This window comes from Chroicocephalus ridibundus, chromosome 6, assembly GCF_963924245.1.
Source record: "Chroicocephalus ridibundus chromosome 6, bChrRid1.1, whole genome shotgun sequence".
Taxonomy (NCBI): Eukaryota; Metazoa; Chordata; class Aves; order Charadriiformes; family Laridae; genus Chroicocephalus; species Chroicocephalus ridibundus.
In genome coordinates, this window is record NC_086289.1 from 62,667,257 (window position 1) to 62,693,193 (window position 25,937).

A 25,937-nucleotide genomic window follows, 5' to 3' on the forward strand; every position below is an offset into this window, starting at 1 on the left:
ATAGTTTTCCCTGCTGGCTCTTTGGGTGTTGGACCAATCCGCAGACATATGGGCATTTTTGTGCCTGGCGCGGCGCCAAGTGGGAAAGGGTCGTTTTGAGCCTGAAGGCAGCAGGAAAGCCTGCAGCCCCCATGTGTGTGGGGCTACGCAAGCGTTTCCCAAAGAGCTTTAGAAATAGGCCTAGTATTCCCTGCTGGCTCTTTGGGCGTGGGACCCATCAACAGACATATGGCCATTTTTGTGCCTGGTGCGGCCAGAAGTGGGAAAGGGTGGTTTTGAGGTTGAAAGTGCCAAAAAAGCCTGCAGCCCGCAGGTGTGTAGGGCTACGCAAGCGGTTCCCAAAGAGCTTTAGAACAAGGCATAGTTTTCCCTGCTGGCTCTTTGGGCGTGGGACCAGTCTCCAGCCATATAGCTATTTTTGTGCCTGGCGCGGCGACAAGTATTGAAGGGTGGTTTTGAGGCTGAAGGCAGCAGGAAAGCCTGCAGCCCCCAGGTGTGTGGGGCTACGCAAGCGGTTTCCAAAGAGCTTTAGAACAAGGCATAGTTTTCCCTGATGGCTCTTTGGGCGTGGGACCAAGCTCCAGCCATATGGCCGTTTTTGTGCCTGGCGCGGCGCCAAGTGGGAAAGGGTGGTTTTGAGGCTGAAGGCAGCAGGAAAGCCTGCAGCCCCCAGGTGTGTGGGGCTACGCAAGCGGTTCCCAAAGAGCTTTAGAACAAGGCCTAGTTTTCCCTGCTGGCTCTTTGGGTGTGGGACCCATATCCATACCTATGGCCACTTTTGTGCCTGGCGCGGTGACAAGTGGGAAAGTGTGTTTTTGAGGCTGAAGGCAGCAGGAAAGCCTGCAGCCCCCAGGTCTGTGTGGCTACGCAAGCGGTTCCCAAAGAGCTTTAGAACAAGGCATAATTTTCCCTGCTGGCTCTTTGGGCGTGGGACCAAGCTCCAGCCATATGGCCATTTTTGTGCCTGGCGCGGCGCCAAGTGGGAAAGGGTCGTTTTGAACCTGAAGGCAGCAGGAAAGCCTGCAGCCCCCATGTGTCTGGGGCTACGCAAGCGTTTCCCAAAGAGCTTTAGAAATAGGCCTAGTATTCCCTGCTGGCTCTTTGGGCGTGGGACCCATCAACAGACATATGGCCATTTTTGTGCCTGGTGCGGCCAGAAGTGGGAAAGGGTGGTTTTGAGGCTGAAAGTGCCAAAAAAGCCTGCAGCCCGCAGGTGTGTAGGGCTACGCAAGCGGTTCCCAAAGAGCTTTAGAACAAGGCCTAGTTTTCCCTGCTGGCTCTTTGGGCGTGGGACCAGTCTCCAGCCATATGGCCATTTTTGTGCCTGGCGTGGCGACAAGTAGGGAAGGGTGGTTTTGAGGCTGAAGGCAGCAGGAAAGCCTGCAGCCCCCAGGTGTGTGGGGCTACGCAAGCTGTTCCCAAAGAGCTTTAGAACAAGGCATAGTTTTCCCTGCTGGCTCTTTGGGTGTGGGACCCATATCCATACCTATGGCCACTTTTGTGTCTGGCGTGGCGCCAAGTGGGAAAGGGTGTTTTTGAGGCTGAAGGCAGCAGGAAAGCCTGCAGCCCCCAGGTCTGTGGGGCTACGCAAGCGGTTCCCAAAGAGCTTTAGAACAAGGCATAGTTTTCCCTGCTGGCTCTTTGGGCGTGGGACCAAGCTCCAGCCATATGGCCATTTTTGTGCCTGGCGCGGCGCCAAGTGGGAAAGGGTGGTTTTGAGGCTGAAGGCAGCAGGAAAGCCTGCAGCCCCCAGGTGTGTGGGGCTACGCAAGCGGTTCCCAAAGAGTTTTAGAACAAGGCCTAGTTTTCCCTGCTGGCTCTTTGGGCGTGGGACCCATATCCATACCTATGGCCACTTTTGTGTCTGGCGTGGCGCCAAGTGGGAAAGGGTGTTTTTGAGGCTGAAGGCAGCAGGAAAGCCTGCAGCCCCCAGGTGTGTGGGGCTATGCAAGCGGTTCCCAAAGAGCTTTAGAACAAGGCCTAGTTTTCCCTGCTGGCTCTTTGGGCGTGGGACCCATCAACAGACATAGGGCATTTTTGTGCCTGGTGCGGCCAGAAGTGAGAATAGGTGGTTTTGAGGCTGAAGGCAGCAGGAAAGCCTGCAGCCCCCAGATGTGTGGGGCTACGCAAGCGGTTCCCAAAGAGCTTTAGAACAAGGCATAGTTTTCCCTGCTGGCTCTTTGGGTGTTGGATCAGTCTCTAGACATATGGCCATTTTTGTGCCTGGAGCGACGCCAAGTGGGACAGGGCGGTTTTGAGGCTGAAGGCAGCAGGAAATCCTGCAGCCCCCAGGTGTGTGGGGCTACGCAAGCGGTTCCCAAAGAGCTTTAGAACAAGGCATAGTTTTCCCTGCTGGCTCTTTGGGCGTGGAACCAATCTCCAGACATATGGCCATTTTTGTGCCTGGCGTGGCGCCATGTGGGAAAGGGTGGTTTTGAGGCTGAAGGCAGCAGGAAAGCCTGCAGCCCCCAGGTCCGTGGGGCTACGCAAGTAATTCCCAAAGAGCTTTAGAACAAGGCCTAGTTTTCCCTGCTGGCTCTTTGGGCGTGGGACCAGTCTCCAGACATATGGCCATTTTTGTGCCTGGCGCGGCGACAAGTGGGGAAGGGTGGTTTTGAGGCTGAAGGCAGCAGGAAAGTCTGCAGCCCCCATGTGTGTGGGGCTACGCAAGCGGTTCCCATAGAACAAGGCATAGTTTTCCCTGCTGGCTCTTTGGGCGTGGGACCAGTCCGCAGACATATGGGCATTTTTGTGCCTGGCGCGGCGCCAAGTGGGAAAGGGTCGTTTTGAGCCTGAAGGCAGCAGGAAAGCCTGCAGCCCCCAGGTCCGTGGGGCTGCGCAAGCGTTTCCCAAAGAGTTTTAGAAATAGGCCTAGTATTCCCTGCTGGCTCTTTGGGCGTGGGACCCATCAACAGACATATGGCCATTTTTGTGCTTGGTGCGGCCAGAAGTGGGAAAGGGTGGTTTTGAGGCTGAAAGTGCCAAAAAAGCCTGCAGCCCGCAGGTGTGTAGGGCTACGCAAGAGGTTCCCAAAGAGCTTTAGAACAAGGCCTAGTTTTCCCTGCTGGCTCTTTGGGCGTGGGACCAGTCTCCAGCCATATGGCCATTTTTGTGCCTGGCGCGGCGCCAAGTGGGAAAGGGTGGTTTTCAGGCTTCAAGTGCCGAAAAAGCCTGCAGCCCCCAGGTGTGTGGGGCTACGCAAGTGGTTCCCAAAGAGCTTTAGAACAAGGCCTAGTTTTCCCTGCTGGCTCTTTGGGTGTGGGACCAGTCTCCAGACATATGGCCATTTTTGTGCCTGGCGCGGCGCCAAGTGGGAAAGGGTGTTTTTGAGGCTGAAGGCAGCAGGAAAGCCTGCAGCCCCCAGGTGTGTGGGGCTACGCAAGCGGATCCCAAAGAGCTTTAGAACAAGGCCTAGTTTTCCCTGCTGGCTCTTTGGGCGTGGGACCCATCAACAGACATAGGGCATTTTTGTGCCTGGTGCGGCCAGAAGTGAGAATAGGTGGTTTTGAGGCTGAAGGCAGCAGGAAAGCCTGCAGCCCCCAGGTGTGTGGGGCTACGCAAGCGGTTCCCAAAGAGCTTTAGAACAAGGCATAGTTTTCCCTGCTGGCTCTTTGGGTGTGGGACCCATATCCATACCTATGGCGACTTTTGTGTCTGGCGTGGCGCCAAGTGGAAAAGGGTGGTTTTGAGGCTGAAGGCAGCAGGAAAGCCTGCAGCCCCCAGGTGTGTGGGGCTACGCAAGAGGTTCCCAAAGAGCTTTAGAACAAGGCATAGTTTTCCCTGCTGGCTCTTTGGGCGTGGGACCAGACCCCAGACATATGGGCATTTTTGTGCCTGGCGCGGATCCAAGTCGGAAAGGGTTGTTTTGAGGCTGAAGGCAACCGGAAAACCTGCAGCCCCCAGGTCCGTGGGGCTACGCAAGTGGTTCCCAAAGAGCTTTAGAACAAGGCATAGTTTTCACTGCTGTCTCTTTGGGTGTGGGACCAGTCTCCAGACATAGGGCCATTTTTGTGCCTGGCGCGGCGCCAAGTGGGAAAGGGTGGTTTTGAGGCTGAAGGCAGCAGGAAAGCCTGCAGCCCCCAGGTGTGTGGGGCTACGCAAGCGTTTCCCAAAGAGCTTTAGAACAAGGCATAGTTTTCCCTGCTGGCTGTTTGGGTGTGGGACCCATATCCATACCTAAGGCCACTTTTGTGTCTGGCGTGGCGCCAAGTGGGAAAGGGTGTTTTTGAGGCTGAAGGCAGCAGGAAAGCCTGCAGCCCCCAGGTCTGTGGGGCTACGCAAGCTGTTCCCAAAGAGCTTTAGAACAAGGCATAGTTTTCCCTGATGGCTCTTTGGGCGTGGGACCAAGCTCCAGCCATATGGCCATTTTTGTGCCTGGCGCGGCGCCAAGTGGGAAAGGGTGGTTTTGAGGCTGAAGGCAGCAGGAAAGCCTGCAGCCCCCAGATGTGTGGGGCTACGCAAGCGGTTCCCAAAGAGCTTTAGAACAAGGCATAGTTTTCCCTGCTGGCTCTTTGGGTGTGGGACCCATATCCATACCTATGGCCACTTTTGTGTCTGGCGTGGCGCCAAGTGGGAAAGGGTGTTTTTGAGGCTGAAGGCAGCAGGAAAGCCTGCAGCCCCCAGGTGTGTGGGGCTATGCAAGCGGTTCCCAAAGAGCTTTAGAACAAGGCCTAGTTTTCCCTGCTGGCTCTTTGGGCGTGGGACCCATCAACAGACATAGGGCATTTTTGTGCCTGGTGCGGCCAGAAGTGAGAATAGGTGGTTTTGAGGCTGAAGGCAGCAGGAAAGCCTGCAGCCCCCAGGTCCGTGGGGCTACGCAAGAGGTTCCCAAAGAGCTTTAGAACAAGGCCTAGTTTTCCCTGCTGGCTCTTTGGGCTTGGGACCAGTCCCCAGACATATGGCCATTTTTGTGCCTGGCGCGGCGACAAGTGGGGAAGGGTGGTTTTGAGGCTGAAGGCAGCAGGAAAGTCTGCAGCCCCCATGTGTGTGGGGCTACGCAAGCGGTTCCCATAGAACAAGGCATAGTTTTCCCTGCTGGCTCTTTGGGCGTGGGACCAGTCCGCAGACATATGGGCATTTTTGTGCCTGGCGCGGTGACAAGTGGGAAAGGGTCGTTTTGAGCCTGAAGGCAGCAGGAAAGCCTGCAGCCCCCAGGTCCGTGGGGCTGCGCAAGCGTTTCCCAAAGAGCTTTAGAAATAGGCCTAGTATTCCCTGCTGGCTCTTTGGGCGTGGGACCCATCAACAGACATATGGCCATTTTTGTGCCTGGTGCGGCCAGAAGTGGGAAAGGGTGGTTTTGAGGCTGAAAGTGCCAAAAAAGCCTGCAGCCCGCAGGTGTGTAGGGCTACGCAAGAGGTTCCCAAAGAGCTTTAGAACAAGGCCTAGTTTTCCCTGCTGGCTCTTTGGGCGTGGGACCAGTCTCCAGCCATATGGCCATTTTTGTGCCTGGCGCGGCGCCAAGTGGGAAAGGGTGGTTTTCAGGCTTCAAGTGCCGAAAAAGCCTGCAGCCCCCAGGTGTGTGGGGCTACGCAAGCCGTTCACAAAGAGCTTTAGAACAAGGCATAGTTTTCCCTGCTGGCTCTTTGGGCGTGGGACCAGTCTCCAGACATATGGCCATTTTTGTGCCTGGCGCGGCGCCAAGTGGGAAAGGGTGTTTTTGAGGCTGAAGGCAGCAGGAAAGCCTGCAGCCCCCAGGTGTGTGGGGCTACGCAAGCGGTTCCCAAAGAGCTTTAGAACAAGGCCTAGTTTTCCCTGCTGGCTCTTTGGGCTTGGGACCAGTCCCCAGACATATGGCCATTTTTGTGCCTGGCGCGGCGACAAGTGGGGAAGGGTGGTTTTGAGGCTGAAGGCAGCAGGAAAGTCTGCAGCCCCCATGTGTGTGGGGCTACGCAAGCGGTTCCCATAGAACAAGGCATAGTTTTCCCTGCTGGCTCTTTGGGCGTGGGACCAGTCCGCAGACATATGGGCATTTTTGTGCCTGGCGCGGTGACAAGTGGGAAAGGGTCGTTTTGAGCCTGAAGGCAGCAGGAAAGCCTGCAGCCCCCAGGTCCGTGGGGCTGCGCAAGCGTTTCCCAAAGAGCTTTAGAAATAGGCCTAGTATTCCCTGCTGGCTCTTTGGGCGTGGGACCCATCAACAGACATATGGCCATTTTTGTGCCTGGTGCGGCCAGAAGTGGGAAAGGGTGGTTTTGAGGCTGAAAGTGCCAAAAAAGCCTGCAGCCCGCAGGTGTGTAGGGCTACGCAAGAGGTTCCCAAAGAGCTTTAGAACAAGGCCTAGTTTTCCCTGCTGGCTCTTTGGGCGTGGGACCAGTCTCCAGCCATATGGCCATTTTTGTGCCTGGCGCGGCGCCAAGTGGGAAAGGGTGGTTTTCAGGCTTCAAGTGCCGAAAAAGCCTGCAGCCCCCAGGTGTGTGGGGCTACGCAAGCCGTTCACAAAGAGCTTTAGAACAAGGCATAGTTTTCCCTGCTGGCTCTTTGGGCGTGGGACCAGTCTCCAGACATATGGCCATTTTTGTGCCTGGCGCGGCGCCAAGTGGGAAAGGGTGTTTTTGAGGCTGAAGGCAGCAGGAAAGCCTGCAGCCCCCAGGTGTGTGGGGCTACGCAAGCGGTTCCCAAAGAGCTTTAGAACAAGGCCTAGTTTTCCCTGCTGGCTCTTTGGGCGTGGGACCCATCAACAGACATAGGGCATTTTTGTGCCTGGTGCGGCCAGAAGTGAGAATAGGTGGTTTTGAGGCTGAAGGCAGCAGGAAAGCCTGCAGCCCCCAGGTGTGTGGGGCTACGCAAGCGGTTCCCAAAGAGCTTTAGAACAAGGCATAGTTTTCCCTGCTGGCTCTTTGGGTGTGGGACCCATATCCATACCTATGGCGACTTTTGTGTCTGGCGTGGCGCCAAGTGGAAAAGGGTGGTTTTGAGGCTGAAGGCAGCAGGAAAGCCTGCAGCCCCCAGGTGTGTGGGGCTACGCAAGCGGTTCCCAAAGAGCTTTAGAACAAGGCATAGTTTTCCCTGCTGGCTCTTTGGGCGTGGGACCAGACCCCAGACATATGGGCATTTTTGTGCCTGGCGCGGATCCAAGTCGGAAAGGGTTGTTTTGAGGCTGAAGGCAACCGGAAAACCTGCAGCCCCCAGGTCCGTGGGGCTACGCAAGTGGTTCCCAAAGAGCTTTAGAACAAGGCATAGTTTTCACTGCTGTCTCTTTGGGTGTGGGACCAGTCTCCAGACATAGGGCCATTTTTGTGCCTGGCGCGGCGCCAAGTGGGAAAGGGTGGTTTTGAGGCTGAAGGCAGCAGGAAAGCCTGCAGCCCCCAGGTGTGTGGGGCTACGCAAGCGTTTCCCAAAGAGCTTTAGAACAAGGCATAGTTTTCCCTGCTGGCTGTTTGGGTGTGGGACCCATATCCATACCTAAGGCCACTTTTGTGTCTGGCGTGGCGCCAAGTGGGAAAGGGTGTTTTTGAGGCTGAAGGCAGCCGGAAAGCCTGCAGCCCCCAGGTCTGTGGGGCTACGCAAGCGGTTCCCAAAGAGCTTTAGAACAAGGCATACTTTTCCCTGCTGGCTCTTTGGGCGTGGGACCAGTCTCCAGCCATATGGCCTTTTTTGTGCCTGGCGCGGCGCCAAGTGGGAAAGGGTGGTTTTGAGGCTGAAGGCAGCAGGAAAGCCTGCAGCCCCCATGTGTGTGGGGCTACGCAAGCGGTTCCCAAAGAGCTTTAGAACAAGGCATAGTTTTCCCTGCTGGCTCTTTGGGCGTGGGACCAGTCTCCAGCCATATGGCCACTTTTGTGTCTGGCGTGGCGCCAAGTGGGAAAGGGTGGTTTCTAGGCTGAAGGCAGCAGGAAAGCCTGCAGCCCCGAGGTGTGTGGGGCTACGCAAGCGTTTCCCAAAGAGCTTTAGAACAAGGCATAGTTTTTCCTGCTGGCTCTTTGGGTGTGGGACCCATATCCATACCTATGGCCACTTTTGTGTCTGGCGTGGCGCCAAGTGGGAAAGGGTGTTTTTGAGGCTGAAGGCAGCAGGAAAGCCTGCAGCCCCCAGGTGTGTGGGGCTACGCAAGCCGTTCCCAAAGAGCTTTAGAACAAGGCCTAGTTTTCCCTGCTGGCTCTTTGGGCGTTGGACTCAACTCCAGACATATGGCCATTTTGGGGCTTGGCGCGGTGCCAAGTGGGAAAGGGTGGATTTGAGGCTGAAAGTGCCAAAAAAGCCTGCAGCCCGCAGGTGTGTAGGGCTACGCAAGCCGTTCCCAAAGAGCTATAGAACAAGGCCTAGTTTTCCCAGCTGGCTCTTTGGGCGTGGGACCAGTCTCCGGCCATATGGCCTTTTTTGTGCCTGGCGTGGCACCAAGTGGGGAAGGGTGGTTTTGAGGCTGAAGGCAGCAGGAAAGCCTGCAGCCCCCAGGTGTGTGGGGCTACGCAAGCGGTTCCCAAAGAGCTTTAGAACAAGGCATAGTTTTCCCTGCTGGCTCTTTGGGCGTGGGACCAAGCTCCAGCCATATGGCCATTTTTGTGCCTGGCGCGGCCAGAAGTGGGAATAGGTGGTTTTGAGGCTGAAGGCAGCAGGAAAGCCTGCAGCCCCCAGGTGTATGGGGCTACGCAAGCGTTTCCCAAAGAGCTTTAGAACAAGGCATAGTTTTCCCTGGTGGCTCTTTGGGCGTGGGACCAGTCCCCAGACATATGGCCATTTTTGTGCCTGGCGCGGCGCCAAGTGGGAAAGGGTGGTTTTGAGGCTGAAAGTGCCGAAAAAGCCTGCAGCCCCAGGTGTTTGGGGCTACGCAAGCGGTTCCCAAAGAGCTTTAGAACAAGGCCTAGTTTTCCCTGCTGGCTCTTTAGACGTGGGACCAGTCTCCAGCCATATGGCCATTTTTGTGCCTGGCGCGGCGCCAAGTGGGAAAGGGTGGTTTTGAGGCTGAAGGCAGCAGGAAAGCCTGCAGCCCGCAGGTGTGTGGGGCTACGCAAGCGGTTCCCAAGGAGCTTTAGAACAAGGCCTAGTATTCCCTGCTGGCTCTTTGGGCGTGGGACCCATCAACAGACATATGGCCATTTTTGTGCCTGGTGCGGCCACAAGTGGGAAAGGGTGGTTTTGAGGCTGAAAGTGCCAAAAATGCCTGCAGCCCGCAGGTGTGTAGGGCTACGCAAGCGGTTCCCAAAGAGCTTTAGAACAAGGCCTAGTTTTCCCTGCTGGCTCTTTGGGCGTGGGACCAGTCTCCAGCCATATGGCCATTTTTGTGCCTGGCGCGGCGCCAAGTGGGAAAGGGTGGTTTTGAGGCTGAAGGCAGCAGGAAAGCCTGCAGACCCCAGGTGTATTGCGCTACGCAAGCGGTTCCCAAAGAGCTTTAGAACAAGGCATAGTTTTCCCTGCTGGCTCTTTGGGTGTTGGACCAATCTCTAGACATACGGCCGTTTTTGTGCCTGGAGCGACGCCAAGTGGGACAGGGCGGTTTTGAGGCTGAAGGCAGCAGGAAAACCTGCAGCCCCCAGGTGTGTGGGGCTACGCAAGCGTTTTCAAAAGAGCTTTAGAACAAGGCCTAGTTTTCCCTGCTGGCTCTTTGGGCGTGGGACCAATCTCCAGACATATGGCCATTTTGGTGCCTGGCGCGGCGCCAAGTGGGAAAGGGTGGTTTTGAGGCTGAAGGCAGCAGGAAAGCCTGCAGCCCCCAGGTCCGTGGGGCTACGGAAGAGGTTCCCAAAGAGCTTTAGAACAAGGCGTAGTTTTCCCTGCTGGCTCTTTGGGCGTGGGACCAGTCTCCAGCCATATGGCCATTTTTGTGCCTGGCGCGGCGACAAGTGGGGAAGGGTGGTTTTGAGGCTGAAGGCAGCAGGAAAGCCTGCAGCCCCCAGGTGTGTGGGGCTACGCAAGCGTTTCCCATAGAACAAGGCATAGTTTTCCCTGCTGGCTCTTTGGGCATGGGACTAAGCTCCAGCCATATGGCCATTTTTGTGCCTGGCGCGGCGCCAAGTGGGAAAGGGTGGTTTTGAGGCTGAAGGCAGCAGGAAAGCCTGCAGCCCCCAGGTCTGTGGGGCTACGCAAGCGGTTCCCAAAGAGCTTTAGAACAAGGCCTAGTTTTCCCTGCTGGCTCTTTGGGTGTGGGACCAGTCCGCAGACATATGGGCATTTTTGTGCCTGGCGCGGCGCCAAGTGGGAAAGGGTCGTTTTGAGCCTGAAGGCAGCAGGAAAGCCTGCAGCCCCCATGTGTATGGGGCTACGCAAGCGTTTCCCAAAGAGCTTTAGAAATAGGCCTAGTATTCCCTGCTGGCTCTTTGGGCGTGGGACCCATCAACAGACATATGGCCATTTTTGTGCCTGGTGCGGCCACAAGTGGGAAAGGGTGGTTTTGAGGCTGGAAGTGCCAAAAAAGCCTGCAGCCCGCAGGTGTGTAGGGCTACGCAAGCGGTTCCCAAAGAGCTTTAGAACAAGGCCTAGTTTTCCCTGCTGGCTCTTTGGGCGTGGGACCTGTCTCCAGCCATATGGCCATTTTTGTGCCTGGTGCGGCCAGAAGTGTGAATAGGTGGTTTTGAGGCTGAAGGCAGCAGGAAAGCCTGCAGCCCCCAGGTGTGTGGGGCTACGCAAGCGGTTCCCAAAGAGCTTTAGAACAAGGCCTAGTTTTCCCTGCTGGCTGTTTGGGTGTGGGACCCATATCCATACCTATGGCCATTTTTGTGCCTGGCGTGGCGCTAATTGGGAAAGGGTGGTTTTGAGGCTGAAGGCAGCAGGAAAGCCTGCAGCCCCCAGGTGTATGGCGCTACGCAAGCACTTCTCAAAGAGTTTTAGAACAAGGCATAGTTTTCCCTGCTGGCTCTTTGGGCGTGGGACCAGTCTCCATCCATATGGCCATTTTTGTGCCTGGCGCGGAGCCAAGTCGGAAAGGGTGGTTTTGAGGCTGAAGGCAGCAGGAAAGCCTGCAGCCCCCAGGTGTGTGGGGCTACGCAAGCGGTTCCCAAAGAGCTTTAGAACAAGGCCTAGTTTTCCCTGCTGGCTCTTTGGGCGTGGGACCAAGCTCCAGCCATATGGCCATTTTTGTGCCTGGTGCGGCGCCAAGTGGGAAAGGGTGGTTTTGAGGCTGAAGGCAGCAGGAAAGCCTGCAGCCCCCAGGTGTGTGGGGCTACGCAAGCGTTTCCCAAAGAGCTTTAGAACAAGGCCTAGTTTTCCCTGCTGGCTCTTTGGGTGTGGGACCCATATCCATACCTATGGCCACTTTTGTGTCTGGCGTGGCGCCAAGTGGGAAAGGGTGTTTTTGAGGCTGAAGGCAGCAGGAAAGCCTGCTGCCCCCAGGTCTGTGGGGCTACGCAAGCCGTTCCCAAAGAGCTTTAGAACAAGGCATAGTTTTCCCTGCTGGCTCTTTGGGCGTGGGACCAAGCTCCAGCCATATGGCCATTTTTGTGCCTGGCGCGGCCAGAAGTGGGAATAGGTGGTTTTGAGGCTGAAGGCAGCAGGAAAGCCTGCAGCCCCCAGGTGTATGGGGCTACGCAAGCGTTTCCCAAAGAGCTTTAGAACAAGGCATAGTTTTCCCTGGTGGCTCTTTGGGCGTGGGACCAGTCCCCAGACATATGGCCATTTTTGTGCCTGGCGCGGCGCCAAGTGGGAAAGGGTGGTTTTGAGGCTGAAAGTGCCGAAAAAGCCTGCAGCCCCAGGTGTTTGGGGCTACGCAAGCACTTCTCAAAGAGCTTTAGAACAAGGCCTAGTTTTCCCTGCTGGCTCTTTGGGCGTGGGACCAGTCTCCAGCCATATGGCCATTTTTGTGCCTGGCGCGGCGCCAAGTGGGAAAGGGTGGTTTTGAGGCTGAAGGCAGCAGGAAAGCCTGCAGACCCCAGGTGTATTGCGCTACGCAAGCGGTTCCCAAAGAGCTTTAGAACAAGGCATAGTTTTCCCTGCTGGCTCTTTGGGTGTTGGACCAATCTCTAGACATATGGCCATTTTTGTGCCTGGAGCGACGCCAAGTGGGACAGGGCGGTTTTGAGGCTGAAGGCAGCAGGAAAACCTGCAGCCCCCAGGTGTGTGGGGCTACGCAAGCGTTTCCAAAAGAGCTTTAGAACAAGGCCTAGTTTTCCCTGCTGGCTCTTTGGGCGTGGGACCAATCTCCAGACATATGGCCATTTTGGTGCCTGGCGCGGCGCCAAGTGGGAAAGGGTGGTTTTGAGGCTGAAGGCAGCAGGAAAGCCTGCAGCCCCCAGGTCCGTGGGGCTACGGAAGAGGTTCCCAAAGAGCTTTAGAACAAGGCGTAGTTTTCCCTGCTGGCTCTTTGGGCGTGGGACCAGTCTCCAGCCATATGGCCATTTTTGTGCCTGGCGCGGCGACAAGTGGGGAAGGGTGGTTTTGAGGCTGAAGGCAGCAGGAAAGCCTGCAGCCCCCAGGTGTGTGGGGCTACGCAATCGTTTCCCATAGAACAAGGCATAGTTTTCCCTGCTGGCTCTTTGGGCATGGGACTAAGCTCCAGCCATATGGCCATTTTTGTGCCTGGCGCGGCGCCAAGTGGGAAAGGGTGGTTTTGAGGCTGAAGGCAGCAGGAAAGCCTGCAGCCCCCATGTGTGTGGGGCTACGCAAGCGTTTCCCAAAGAGCTTTAGAAATAGGCCTAGTATTCCCTGCTGGCTCTTTGGGCGTGGGACCCATCAACAGACATATGGCCATTTTTGTGCCTGGTGCGGCCACAAGTGGGAAAGGGTGGTTTTGAGGCTGGAAGTGCCAAAAAAGCCTGCAGCCCGCAGGTGTGTAGGGCTACGCAAGCGGTTCCCAAAGAGCTTTAGAACAAGGCCTAGTTTTCCCTGCTGGCTCTTTGGGCGTGGGACCTGTCTCCAGCCATATGGCCATTTTTGTGCCTGGTGCGGCCAGAAGTGTGAATAGGTGGTTTTGAGGCTGAAGGCAGCAGGAAAGCCTGCAGCCCCCAGGTGTGTGGGGCTACGCAAGCGGTTCCCAAAGAGCTTTAGAACAAGGCATAGTTTTCCCTGCTGTCTCTTTGTGTGTGGGACCAGTCTCCAGACATAGGGCCATTTTTGTGCCTGGCGCGGCGCCAAGTGGGAAAGGGTGGTTTTGAGGCTGAAGGCAGCAGGAAAGCCTGCAGCCCCCAGGTGTGTGGGGCTACGCAAGCGGTTCCCAAAGAGCTTTAGAACAAGGCATAGTTTTCCCTGCTGGCTCTTTGGGCGTGGGACCAAGCTCCAGCCATATGGCCATTTTTGTGCCTGGTGCGGCGCCAAGTGGGAAAGGGTGGTTTTGAGGCTGAAGGCAGCAGGAGAGCCTGCAGCCCCCAGGTGTGTGGGGCTACGCAAGCGTTTCCCAAAGAGCTTTAGAACAAGGCCTAGTTTTCCCTGCTGGCTCTTTGGGTGTGGGACCCATATCCATACCTATGGCCACTTTTGTGTCTGGCGTGGCGCCAAGTGGGAAAGGGTGTTTTTGAGGCTGAAGGCAGCAGGAAAGCCTGCTGCCCCCAGGTCTGTGGGGCTACGCAAGCCGTTCCCAAAGAGCTTTAGAACAAGGCATAGTTTTCCCTGCTGGCTCTTTGGGCGTGGGACCAAGCTCCAGCCATATGGCCATTTTTGTGCCTGGCGCGGCCAGAAGTGGGAATAGGTGGTTTTGAGGCTGAAGGCAGCAGGAAAGCCTGCAGCCCCCAGGTGTATGGGGCTACGCAAGCGTTTCCCAAAGAGCTTTAGAACAAGGCATAGTTTTCCCTGGTGGCTCTTTGGGCGTGGGACCAGTCCCCAGACATATGGCCATTTTTGTGCCTGGCGCGGCGCCAAGTGGGAAAGGGTGGTTTTGAGGCTGAAAGTGCCGAAAAAGCCTGCAGCCCCAGGTGTTTGGGGCTACGCAAGCGGTTCCCAAAGAGCTTTAGAACAAGGCATAGTTTTCCCTGCTGGCTCTTTGGGCGTGGGACCAGTCTCCAGCCACATGGCCATTTTTGTGCCTGGCGCGGCGCCAAGTGGGAAAGGGTGGTTTTGAGGCTGAAGGCAGCAGGAAAGCCTGCAGACCCCAGGTGTATTGCGCTACGCAAGCGGTTCCCAAGGAGCTTTAGAACAAGGCCTAGTATTCCCTGCTGGCTCTTTGGGCGTGGGACCCATCAACAGACATATGGCCATTTTTGTGCCTGGTGCGGCCACAAGTGGGAAAGGGTGGTTTTGAGGCTGAAAGTGCCAAAAATGCCTGCAGCCCGCAGGTGTGTAGGGCTACGCAAGAGGTTCCCAAAGAGCTTTAGAACAAGGCCTAGTATTCCCTGCTGGCTCTTTGGGCGTGGGACCCATCAACAGACATATGGCCATTTTTGTGCCTGGTGCGGCCACAAGTGGGAAAGGGTGGTTTTGAGGCAGAAAGTGCCAAAAATGCCTGCAGCCCGCAGGTGTGTAGGGCTACGCAAGCGGTTCCCAAAGAGCTTTAGAACAAGGCCTAGTTTTCCCTGCTGGCTCTTTGGGCGTGGGACCAGTCTCCAGCCATATGGCCATTTTTGTGCCTGGCGCGGCGCCAAGTGGGAAAGGGTGGTTTTGAGGCTGAAGGCAGCAGGAAAGCCTGCAGACCCCAGGTGTATTGCGCTACGCAAGCGGTTCCCAAAGAGCTTTAGAACAAGGCATAGTTTTCCCTGCTGGCTCTTTGGGTGTTGGACAAATCTCTAGACATATGGCCATTTTTGTGCCTGGAGCGACGCCAAGTGGGACAGGGCGGTTTTGAGGCTGAAGGCAGCAGGAAAACCTGCAGCCCCCAGGTGTGTGGGGCTACGCAAGCGTTTCCAAAAGAGCTTTAGAACAAGGCCTAGTTTTCCCTGCTGGCTCTTTGGGCGTGGGACCAATCTCCAGACATATGGCCATTTTTGTGCCTGGCGCGGCGACAAGTGGGGAAGGGTGGTTTTGAGGCTGAAGGCAGCAGGAAAGCCTGCAGCCCCCAGGTGTGTGGGGCTACGCAAGCGTTTCCCATAGAACAAGGCATAGTTTTCCCTGCTGGCTCTTTGGGCATGGGACTAAGCTCCAGCCATATGGCCATTTTTGTGCCTGGCGCGGCGCCAAGTGGGACAGGGTGGTTTTGAGGCTGAAGGCAGCAGGAAAGCCTGCAGCCCCCATGTGTGTGGGGCTACGCAAGCGGTTCCCAAAGAGCTTTAGAACAAGGCCTAGTTTTCCCTGCTGGCTCTTTGTGTGTGGGACCAGTCCGCAGACATATGGGCATTTTTGTGCCTGGCGCGGCGCCAAGTGGGAAAGGGTCGTTTTGAGCCTGAAGGCAGCAGGAAAGCCTGCAGCCCCCATGTGTGTGGGGCTACGCAAGCGTTTCCCAAAGAGCTTTAGAAATAGGCCTAGTATTCCCTGCTGGCTCTTTGGGCGTGGGACCCATCAACAGACATATGGCCATTTTTGTGCCTGGTGCGGCCACAAGTGGGAAAGGGCGGTTTTGAGGCTGGAAGCGCCAAAAAAGCCTGCAGCCCGCAGGTGTGTAGGGCTACGCAAGCGGTTCCCAAAGAGCTTTAGAACAAGGCCTAGTTTTCCCTGCTGGCTCTTTGGGCGTGGGACCTGTCTCCAGCCATATGGCCATTTTTGTGCCTGGTGCGGCCAGAAGTGTGAATAGGTGGTTTTGAGGCTGAAGGCAGCAGGAAAGCCTGCAGCCCCCAGGTGTGTGGGGCTACGCAAGCGGTTCCCAAAGAGCTTTAGAACAAGGCATAGTTTTCCCTGCTGGCTGTTTGGGTGTGGGACCCATATCCATACCTATGGCCATTTTTGTGCCTGGCGTGTCGCCAAGTGGGAAAGGGTGGTTTTGAGGCTGAAGGCAGCAGGAAAGCCTGCAGCCCCCAGGTGTATGGGGCTACGCAAGCACTTCTCAAAGAGTTTTAGAACAAGGCATAGTTTTCCCTGCTGGCTCTTTGGGCGTGGGACCAGTCTCCATCCATATGGCCATTTTTGTGCCTGGCGCGGAGCCAAGTCGGAAAGGGTTGTTTTGAGGCTGAAGGCAGCCGGAAAACCTGCAGCCCCCAGGTCCGTGGGGATACGCAAGCCGTTCCCAAAGAGCTTTAGAACAAGGCATAGTTTTCTCTGCTGTCTCTTTGTGTGTGGGACCAGTCTCCAGACATAGGGCCATTTTTGTGCCTGGCGCGGCGCCAAGTGGGAAAGGGTGGTTTTGAGGCTGAAGGCAGCAGGAAAGCCTGCAGCCCCCAGGTGTGTGGGGCTACGCAAGCGGTTCCCAAAGAGCTTTAGAACAAGGCATAGTTTTCCCTGCTGGCTCTTTGGGCGTGGGACCAAGCTCCAGCCATATGGCCATTTTTGTGCCTGGTGCGGCGCCAAGTGGGAAAGGGTGGTTTTGAGGCTGAAGGCAGCAGGAAAGCCTGCAGCCCCCAGGTGTGTGGGGCTACGCAAGCGTTTCCCAAAGAGCTTTAGAACAAGGCCTAGTTTTCCCTGCTGGCTCTTTGGGTGTGGGACCCATATCCATACCTATGGCCACTTTTGTGTCTGGCGTGGCGCCAAGTGGGAAAGGGTGTTTTTGAGGCTGAAGGCAGCAGGAAAGCCTGCTGCCCCCAGGTCTGTGGGGCTACGCAAGCCGTTCCCAAAGAGCTTTAGAACAAGGCATAGTTTTCCCTGCTGGCTCTTTGGGCGTGGGACCAAGCTCCAGCCATATGGCCATTTTTGTGCCTGGCGCGGCCAGAAGTGGGAATAGGTGGTTTTGAGGCTGAAGGCAGCAGGAAAGCCTGCAGCCCCCAGGTGTATGGGGCTACGCAAGCGTTTCCCAAAGAGCTTTAGAACAAGGCATAGTTTTCCCTGCTGGCTCTTTGGGCGTGGGACCAGTCCCCAGACATATGGCCATTTTTGTGCCTGGCGCGGCGCCAAGTGGGAAAGGGTGGTTTTGAGGCTGAAAGTGCCGAAAAAGCCTGCAGCCCCAGGTGTTTGGGGCTACGCAAGCGGTTCCCAAAGAGCTTTAGAAAAAGGCCTAGTTTTCCCTGCTGGCTCTTTGGACGTGGGACCAGTCTCCAGCCACATGGCCATTTTTGTGCCTGGCGCGGCGCCAAGTGGGAAAGGGTGTTTTTGAGGCTGAAGGCAGCAGGAAAGCCTGCAGCCCGCAGGTGTGTGGGGCTACGCAAGCGGTTCCCAAGGAGCTTTAGAACAAGGCCTAGTATTCCCTGCTGGCTCTTTGGGCGTGGGACCCATCAACAGACATATGGCCATTTTTGTGCCTGGTGCGGCCACAAGTGGGAAAGGGTGGTTTTGAGGCTGAAAGTGCCAAAAATGCCTGCAGCCCGCAGGTGTGTAGGGCTACGCAAGAGGTTCCCAAAGAGCTTTAGAACAAGGCCTAGTTTTCCCTGCTGGCTCTTTGGGCGTGGGACCAGTCTCCAGCCATATGGCCATTTTTGTGCCTGGCGCGGCGCCAAGTGGGAAAGGGTGGTTTTGAGGCTGAAGGCAGCAGGAAAGCCTGCAGCCCCCAGGTCTGTGGGGCTTCGCAAGCGGTTCCCAAAGAGCTTTAGAACAAGGCATAGTTTTCCCTGCTGGCTCTTTGGGTGTTGGACCAATCTCTAGACATATGGCCATTTTTGTGCCTGGAGCGACGCCAAGTGGGACAGGGCGGTTTTGAGGCTGAAGGCAGCAGGAAAACCTGCAGCCCCCAGGTGTGTGGTGCTACGCAAGCGGTTCCCAAAGAGCTTTAGAACAAGGCATAGTTTTCCCTGCTGGCTCTTTGGGCGTGGGACCAATCTCCAGACATATGGCCATTTTGGTGCCTGGCGCGGCGCCAAGTGGGAAAGGGTGGTTTTGAGGCTGAAGGCAGCAGGAAAGCCTGCAGCCCCCAGGTCTGTGGGGCTACGCAAGCGGTTCCCAAAGAGCTTTAGAACAAGGCCTAGTTTTCCCTGCTGGCTCTTTGGGTGTGGGACCAGTCCGCAGACATATGGGCATTTTTGTGCCTGGCGCGGCGCCAAGTGGGAAAGGGTTGTTTTGAGGCTGAAGGCAGCAGGAAAGCCTGCAGCCCCCATGTGTGTGGGGCTACGCAAGCGTTTCCCAAAGAGCTTTAGAAATAGGCCTAGTATTCCCTGCTGGCTCTTTGGGCGTGGGACCCATCAACAGACATATGGCCATTTTTGTGCCTGGTGCGGCCACAAGTGGGAAAGGGTGGTTTTGAGCCTGGAAGTGCCAAAAAAGCCTGCAGCCCGCAGGTGTGTAGGGCTACGCAAGCGGTTCCCAAAGAGCTTTAGAACAAGGCCTAGTTTTCCCTGCTGGCTCTTTGGGCGTGGGACCTGTCTCCAGCCATATGGCCATTTTTGTGCCTGGTGCGGCCAGAAGTGTGAATAGGTGGTTTTGAGGCTGAAGGCAGCAGGAAAGCCTGCAGCCCCCAGGTGTGTGGGGCTACGCAAGCGGTTCCCAAAGAGCTTTAGAACAAGGCATAGTTTTCCCTGCTGGCTCTTTGGGTGTGGGACCCATCAACAGACATATGGCCATTTTTGTGCCTGGTGCGGCCACAAGTGGGAAAGGGTTGTTTTGAGGCTGAAGGCAGTCGGAAAACCTGCAGCCCCCAGGTGTGTGGGGCTACGCAAGCCGTTCCCAAAGAGCTTTAGAACAAGGCCTAGTTTTCCCTGCTGTCTCTTTGTGTGTGGGACCAGTCTCCAGACATAGGGCCATTTTTGTGCCTGGCGCGGCGCCAAGTGGGAAAGGGTGGTTTTGAGGCTGAAGGCAGCAGGAAAGCCTGCAGCCCCCAGGTGTGTGGGGCTACGCAAGCGGTTCCCAAAGAGCTTTAGAACAAGGCATAGTTTTCCCTGCTGGCTCTTTGGGCGTGGGACCAAGCTCCAGCCATATGGCCATTTTTGTGCCTGGAGCGACGCCAAGTGGGACAGGGCGGTTTTGAGGCTGAAGGCAGCAGGAAAACCTGCAGCCCCCAGGTGTGTGGTGCTACGCAAGCGGTTCCCAAAGAGCTTTAGAACAAGGCATAGTTTTCCCTGCTGGCTCTTTGGGCGTGGGACCAATCTCCAGACATATGGCCATTTTGGTGCCTGGCGCGGCGCCAAGTGGGAAAGGGTGGTTTTGAGGCTGAAGGCAGCAGGAAAGCCTGCAGCCCCCAGGTGTGTGGGGCTACGCAAGCGGTTCCCAAAGAGCTTTAGAATAAGGCATAGTTTTCCCTGCTGGCTCTTTGGGCGTGGGACCAGTCTCAATACATATGGGCATTTTTGTGCCTGGCGCGGCGACAAGTGGGGAAGGGTGGTTTTGAGGCTGAAGGCAGCAGGAAAGCCTGCAGCCCCCATGTGTGTGGGGCTACGCAAGCGTTTCCCAAAGAGCTTTAGAAATAGGCCTAGTATTCCCTGCTGGCTCTTTGGGCGTGGGACCCATCAACAGACATATGGCCATTTTTGTGCCTGGTGCGGCCACAAGTGGGAAAGGGTGGTTTTGAGCCTGGAAGTGCCAAAAAAGCCTGCAGCCCGCAGGTGTGTAGGGCTACGCAAGCGGTTCCCAAAGAGCTTTAGAACAAGGCCTAGTTTTCCCTGCTGGCTCTTTGGGCGTGGGACCAGTCCGCAGACATATGGGCATTTTTGTGCCTGGCGCGGCGCCAAGTGGGAAAGGGTGGTTTTGAGGCTGAAGGCAGCAGGAAAGCCTGCAGCCCCCATGTGTGTGGGGCTACGCAAGCGTTTCCCAAAGAGCTTTAGAAATAGGCCTAGTATTCCCTGCTGGCTCTTTGGGCGTGGGACCCATCAACAGACATATGGCCATTTTTGTGCCTGGTGCGGCCACAATTGGGAAAGGGTGGTTTTGAGCCTGGAAGTGCCAAAAAAGCCTGCAGCCCGCAGGTGTGTAGGGCTACGCAAGCGGTTCCCAAAGAGCTTTAGAACAAGGCCTAGTTTTCCCTGCTGGCTCTTTGGGTGTGGGACCAGTCCGCAGACATATGGGCATTTTTGTGCCTGGCGCGGCGCCAAGTGGGAAAGGGTCGTTTTGAGCCTGAAGGCAGCAGGAAAGCCTGCAGCCCCCATGTGTGTGGGGCTTCGCAAGCGGTTCCCAAAGAGCTTTAGAACAAGGCATAGTTTTCCCTGCTGGCTCTTTGGGTGTTGGACCAATCTCTAGACATATGGCCATTTTTGTGCCTGGAGCGACGCCAAGTGGGACAGGGCGGTTTTGAGGCTGAAGGCAGCAGGAAAACCTGCAGCCCCCAGGTGTGTGGTGCTACGCAAGCGGTTCCCAAAGAGCTTTAGAACAAGGCATAGTTTTCCCTGCTGGCTCTTTGGGCGTGGGACCAATCTCCAGACATATGGCCATTTTGGTGCCTGGCGCGGCGCCAAGTGGGAAAGGGTGGTTTTGAGGCTGAAGGCAGCAGGAAAGCCTGCAGCCCCCAGGTGTGTGGGGCTACGCAAGCGTTTCCCAAAGAGCTTTAGAACAAGGCCTAGTTTTCCCTGCTGGCTCTTTGGGTGTGGGACCCATATCCATACCTATGGCCACTTTTGTGTCTGGCGTGGCGCCAAGTGGGAAAGGGTGTTTTTGAGGCTGAAGGCAGCAGGAAAGCCTGCTGCCCCCAGGTCTGTGGGGCTACGCAAGCCGTTCCCAAAGAGCTTTAGAACAAGGCATAGTTTTCCCTGCTGGCTCTTTGGGCGTGGGACCAAGCTCCAGCCATATGGCCATTTTTGTGCCTGGCGCGGCCAGAAGTGGGAATAGGTGGTTTTGAGGCTGAAGGCAGCAGGAAAGCCTGCAGCCCCCAGGTGTATGGGGCTACGCAAGCGTTTCCCAAAGAGCTTTAGAACAAGGCATAGTTTTCCCTGGTGGCTCTTTGGGCGTGGGACCAGTCCCCAGACATATGGCCATTTTTGTGCCTGGCGCGGCGCCAAGTGGGAAAGGGTGGTTTTGAGGCTGAAGGCAGCAGGAAAGCCTGCAGCCCGCAGGTGTGTGGGGCTACGCAAGCGGTTCCCAAGGAGCTTTAGAACAAGGCCTAGTATTCCCTGCTGGCTCTTTGGGCGTGGGACCCATCAACAGACATATGGCCATTTTTGTGCCTGGTGCGGCCACAAGTGGGAAAGGGTGGTTTTGAGGCTGAAAGTGCCAAAAATGCCTGCAGCCCGCAGGTGTGTAGGGCTACGCAAGAGGTTCCCAAAGAGCTTTAGAACAAGGCCTAGTATTCCCTGCTGGCTCTTTGGGCGTGGGACCCATCAACAGACATATGGCCATTTTTGTGCCTGGTGCGGCCACAAGTGGGAAAGGGTGGTTTTGAGGCTGAAAGTGCCAAAAATGCCTGCAGCCCGCAGGTGTGTAGGGCTACGCAAGCGGTTCCCAAAGAGCTTTAGAACAAGGCCTAGTTTTCCCTGCTGGCTCTTTGGGCGTGGGACCAGTCTCCAGCCATATGGCCATTTTTGTGCCTGGCGCGGCGCCAAGTGGGAAAGGGTGGTTTTGAGGCTGAAGGCAGCAGGAAAGCCTGCAGACCCCAGGTGTATTGCGCTACGCAAGCGGTTCCCAAAGAGCTTTAGAACAAGGCATAGTTTTCCCTGCTGGCTCTTTGGGTGTTGGACCAATCTCTAGACATATGGCCATTTTTGTGCCTGGAGCGACGCCAAGTGGGACAGGGCGGTTTTGAGGCTGAAGGCAGCAGGAAAACCTGCAGCCCCCAGGTGTGTGGGGCTACGCAAGCGTTTCCAAAAGAGCTTTAGAACAAGGCCTAGTTTTCCCTGCTGGCTCTTTGGGCGTGGGACCAATCTCGAGACATATGGCCATTTTTGTGCCTGGCGCGGCGACAAGTGGGGAAGGGTGGTTTTGAGGCTGAAGGCAGCAGGAAAGCCTGCAGCCCCCAGGTGTGTGGGGCTACGCAAGCGTTTCCCATAGAACAAGGCATAGTTTTCCCTGCTGGCTCTTTGGGCATGGGACTAAGCTCCAGCCATATGGCCATTTTTGTGCCTGGCGCGGCGCCAAGTGGGAAAGGGTGGTTTTGAGGCTGAAGGCAGCAGGAAAGCCTGCAGCCCCCAGGTGTGTGGGGCTACGCAAGCGGTTCCCAAAGAGCTTTAGAATAAGGCATAGTTTTCCCTGCTGGCTCTTTGGGCGTGGGACCAGTCTCAATACATATGGGCATTTTTGTGCCTGGCGCGGCGACAAGTGGGGAAGGGTGGTTTTGAGGCTGAAGGCAGCAGGAAAGCCTGCAGCCCCCATGTGTGTGGGGCTACGCAAGCGTTTCCCAAAGAGCTTTAGAAATAGGCCTAGTATTCCCTGCTGGCTCTTTGGGCGTGGGACCCATCACTAGACATATGGCCATTTTTGTGCCTGGTGCGGCCACAAGTGGGAAAGGGTGGTTTTGAGCCTGGAAGCGCCAAAAAAGCCTGCAGCCCGCAGGTGTGTAGGGCTACGCAAGCGGTTCCCAAAGAGCTTTAGAACAAGGCCTAGTTTTCCCTGCTGGCTCTTTGGGCGTGGGACCTGTCTCCAGCCATATGGCCATTTTTGTGCCTGGTGCGGCCAGAAGTGTGAATAGGTGGTTTTGAGGCTGAAGGCAGCAGGAAAGCCTGCAGCCCCCAGGTGTGTGGGGCTACGCAAGCGGTTCCCAAAGAGCTTTAGAACAAGGCATAGTTTTCCCTGCTGGCTGTTTGGGTGTGGGACCCATATCCATACCTATGGCCATTTTTGTGCCTGGCGTGGCGCCAAGTGGGAAAGGGTGGTTTTGAGGCTGAAGGCAGCAGGAAAGCCTGCAGCCCCCAGGTGTATGGGGCTACGCAAGCGGTTCCCAAAGAGCTTTAGAACAAGGCATAGTTTTCCCTGCTGGCTCTTTGGGCGTGGGACCAGTCTCCATCCATATGGCCATTTTTGTGCCTGGCGCGGAGCCAAGTCGGAAAGGGTTGTTTTGAGGCTGAAGGCAGCCGGAAAACCTGCAGCCCCCAGGTGTGTGGGGCTACGCAAGCCGTTCCCAAAGAGCTTTAGAACAAGGCATAGTTTTCCCTGCTGTCTCTTTGTGTGTGGGACCAGTCTCCAGACATAGGGCCATTTTTGTGCCTGGCGCGGCGCGAAGTGGGAAAGGGTGGTTTTGAGGCTGAAGGCAGCAGGAAAGCCTGCAGCCCCCAGGTGTGTGGGGCTACGCAAGCGGTTCCCAAAGAGCTTTAGAACAAGGCATAGTTTTCCCTGCTGGCTCTTTGGGCGTGGGACCAAGCTCCAGCCATATGGCCATTTTTGTGCCTGGTGCGGCGCCAAGTGGGAAAGGGTGGTTTTGAGGCTGAAGGCAGCAGGAAAGCCTGCAGCCCCCAGGTGTGTGGGGCTACGCAAGCGTTTCCCAAAGAGCTTTAGAACAAGGCCTAGTTTTCCCTGCTGGCTCTTTGGGTGTGGGACCCATATCCATACCTATGGCCACTTTTGTGTCTGGCGTGGCGCCAAGTGGGAAAGGGTGTTTTTGAGGCTGAAGGCAGCAGGAAAGCCTGCTGCCCCCAGGTCTGTGGGGCTACGCAAGCCGTTCCCAAAGAGCTTTAGAACAAGGCATAGTTTTCCCTGCTGGCTCTTTGGGCGTGGGACCAAGCTCCAGCCATATGGCCATTTTTGTGCCTGGCGCGGCCAGAAGTGGGAATAGGTGGTTTTGAGGCTGAAGGCAGCAGGAAAGCCTGCAGCCCCCAGGTGTATGGGGCTACGCAAGCGTTTCCCAAAGAGCTTTAGAACAAGGCATAGTTTTCCCTGGTGGCTCTTTGGGCGTGGGACCAGTCCCCAGACATATGGCCATTTTTGTGCCTGGCGCGGCGCCAAGTGGGAAAGGGTGGTTTTGAGGCTGAAAGTGCCGAAAAAGCCTGCAGCCCCAGGTGTTTGGGGCTACGCAAGCGGTTCCCAAAGAGCTTTAGAACAAGGCCTAGTTTTCCCTGCTGGCTCTTTGGGTGTGGGACCAGTCCGCAGACATATGGGCATTTTTGTGCCTGGCGCGGCGCCAAGTGGGAAAGGGTCGTTTTGAGCCTGAAGGCAGCAGGAAAGCCTGCAGCCCCCATGTGTGTGGGGCTACGCAAGCGTTTCCCAAAGAGCTTTAGAAATAGGCCTAGTATTCCCTGCTGGCTCTTTGGGCGTGGGACCCATCAACAGACATATGGCCATTTTTGTGCCTGGTGCGGCCACAAGTGGGAAAGGGTGGTTTTGAGCCTGGAAGTGCCAAAAAAGCCTGCAGCCCGCAGGTGTGTAGGGCTACGCAAGCGGTTCCCAAAGAGCTTTAGAACAAGGCCTAGTTTTCCCTGCTGGCTCTTTGGGCGTGGGACCTGTCTCCAGCCATATTGCCATTTTTGTGCCTGGTGCGGCCAGAAGTGTGAATAGGTGGTTTTGAGGCTGAAGGCAGCAGGAAAGCCTGCAGCCCCCAGGTGTGTGGGGCTACGCAAGCGGTTCCCAAAGAGCTTTAGAACAAGGCATAGTTTTCCCTGCTGGCTGTTTGGGTGTGGGACCCATCAACAGACATATGGCCATTTTTGTGCCTGGTGCGGCCACAAGTGGGAAACGGTTGTTTTGAGGCTGAAGGCAGCCGGAAAACCTGCAGCCCCCAGGTGTGTGGGGCTACGCAAGCCGTTCCCAAAGAGCTTTAGAACAAGGCCTAGTTTTCCCTGCTGTCTCTTTGTGTGTGGGACCAGTCTCCAGACATAGGGCCATTTTTGTGCCTGGCGCGGCGCCAAGTGGGAAAGGGTGGTTTTGAGGCTGAAGGCAGCAGGAAAGCCTGCAGCCCCCAGGTGTGTGGGGCTACGCAAGCGGTTCCCAAAGAGCTTTAGAACAAGGCATAGTTTTCCCTGCTGGCTCTTTGGGCGTGGGACCAAGCTCCAGCCATATGGCCATTTTTGTGCCTGGAGCGACGCCAAGTGGGACAGGGCGGTTTTGAGGCTGAAGGCAGCAGGAAAACCTGCAGCCCCCAGGTGTGTGGTGCTACGCAAGCGGTTCCCAAAGAGCTTTAGAACAAGGCATAGTTTTCCCTGCTGGCTCTTTGGGCGTGGGACCAATCTCCAGACATATGGCCATTTTGGTGCCTGGCGCGGCGCCAAGTGGGAAAGGGTGGTTTTGAGGCTGAAGGCAGCAGGAAAGCCTGCAGCCCCCAGGTGTGTGGGGCTACGCAAGCGGTTCCCAAAGAGCTTTAGAATAAGGCATAGTTTTCCCTGCTGGCTCTTTGGGCGTGGGACCAGTCCGCAGACATATGGGCATTTTTGTGCCTGGCGCGGCGCCAAGTGGGAAAGGGTCGTTTTGAGGCTGAAGGCAGCAGGAAAGCCTGCAGCCCCCATGTGTGTGGGGCTACGCAAGCGTTTCCCAAAGAGCTTTAGAAATAGGGCTAGTATTCCCTGCTGGCTCTTTGGGCGTGGGACCCATCAACAGACATATGGCCATTTTTGTGCCTGGTGCGGCCACAAGTGGGAAAGGGTGGTTTTGAGCCTGGAAGTGCCAAAAAAGCCTGCAGCCCGCAGGTGTGTGGGGCTACGCAAGCGGTTCCCAAAGAGCTTTAGAACAAGGCATAGTTTTCCCTGCTGGCTCTTTGGGTGTGGGACCAGTCCGCAGACATATGGGCATTTTTGTGCCTGGCGCGGCGCCAAGTGGGAAAGGGTCGTTTTGAGCCTGAAGGCAGCAGGAAAGCCTGCAGCCCCCATGTGTGTGGGGCTTCGCAAGCGGTTCCCAAAGAGCTTTAGAACAAGGCATAGTTTTCCCTGCTGGCTCTTTGGGCGTGGGACCAATCTCCAGACATATGGCCATTTTGGTGCCTGGCGCGGCGCCAAGTGGGAAAGGGTGGTTTTGAGGCTGAAGGCAGCAGGAAAGCCTGCAGCCCCCAGGTGTGTGGGGCTACGCAAGCGTTTCCCAAAGAGCTTTAGAAATAGGCCTAGTTTTCCCTGCTGGCTCTTTGGGCGTGGGACCCATCAACAGACATATGGCCATTTTTGTGCCTGGTGCGGCCACAAGTGGGAAAGGGTGGTTTTGAGCCTGGAAGTGCCAAAAAAGCCTGCAGCCCGCAGGTGTGTAGGGCTACGCAAGCGGTTCCCAAAGAGCTTTAGAACAAGGCCTAGTTTTCCCTGCTGGCTCTTTGGGTGTTGGACCAATCTCTAGACATATGGCCATTTTTGTGCCTGGAGCGACGCCAAGTG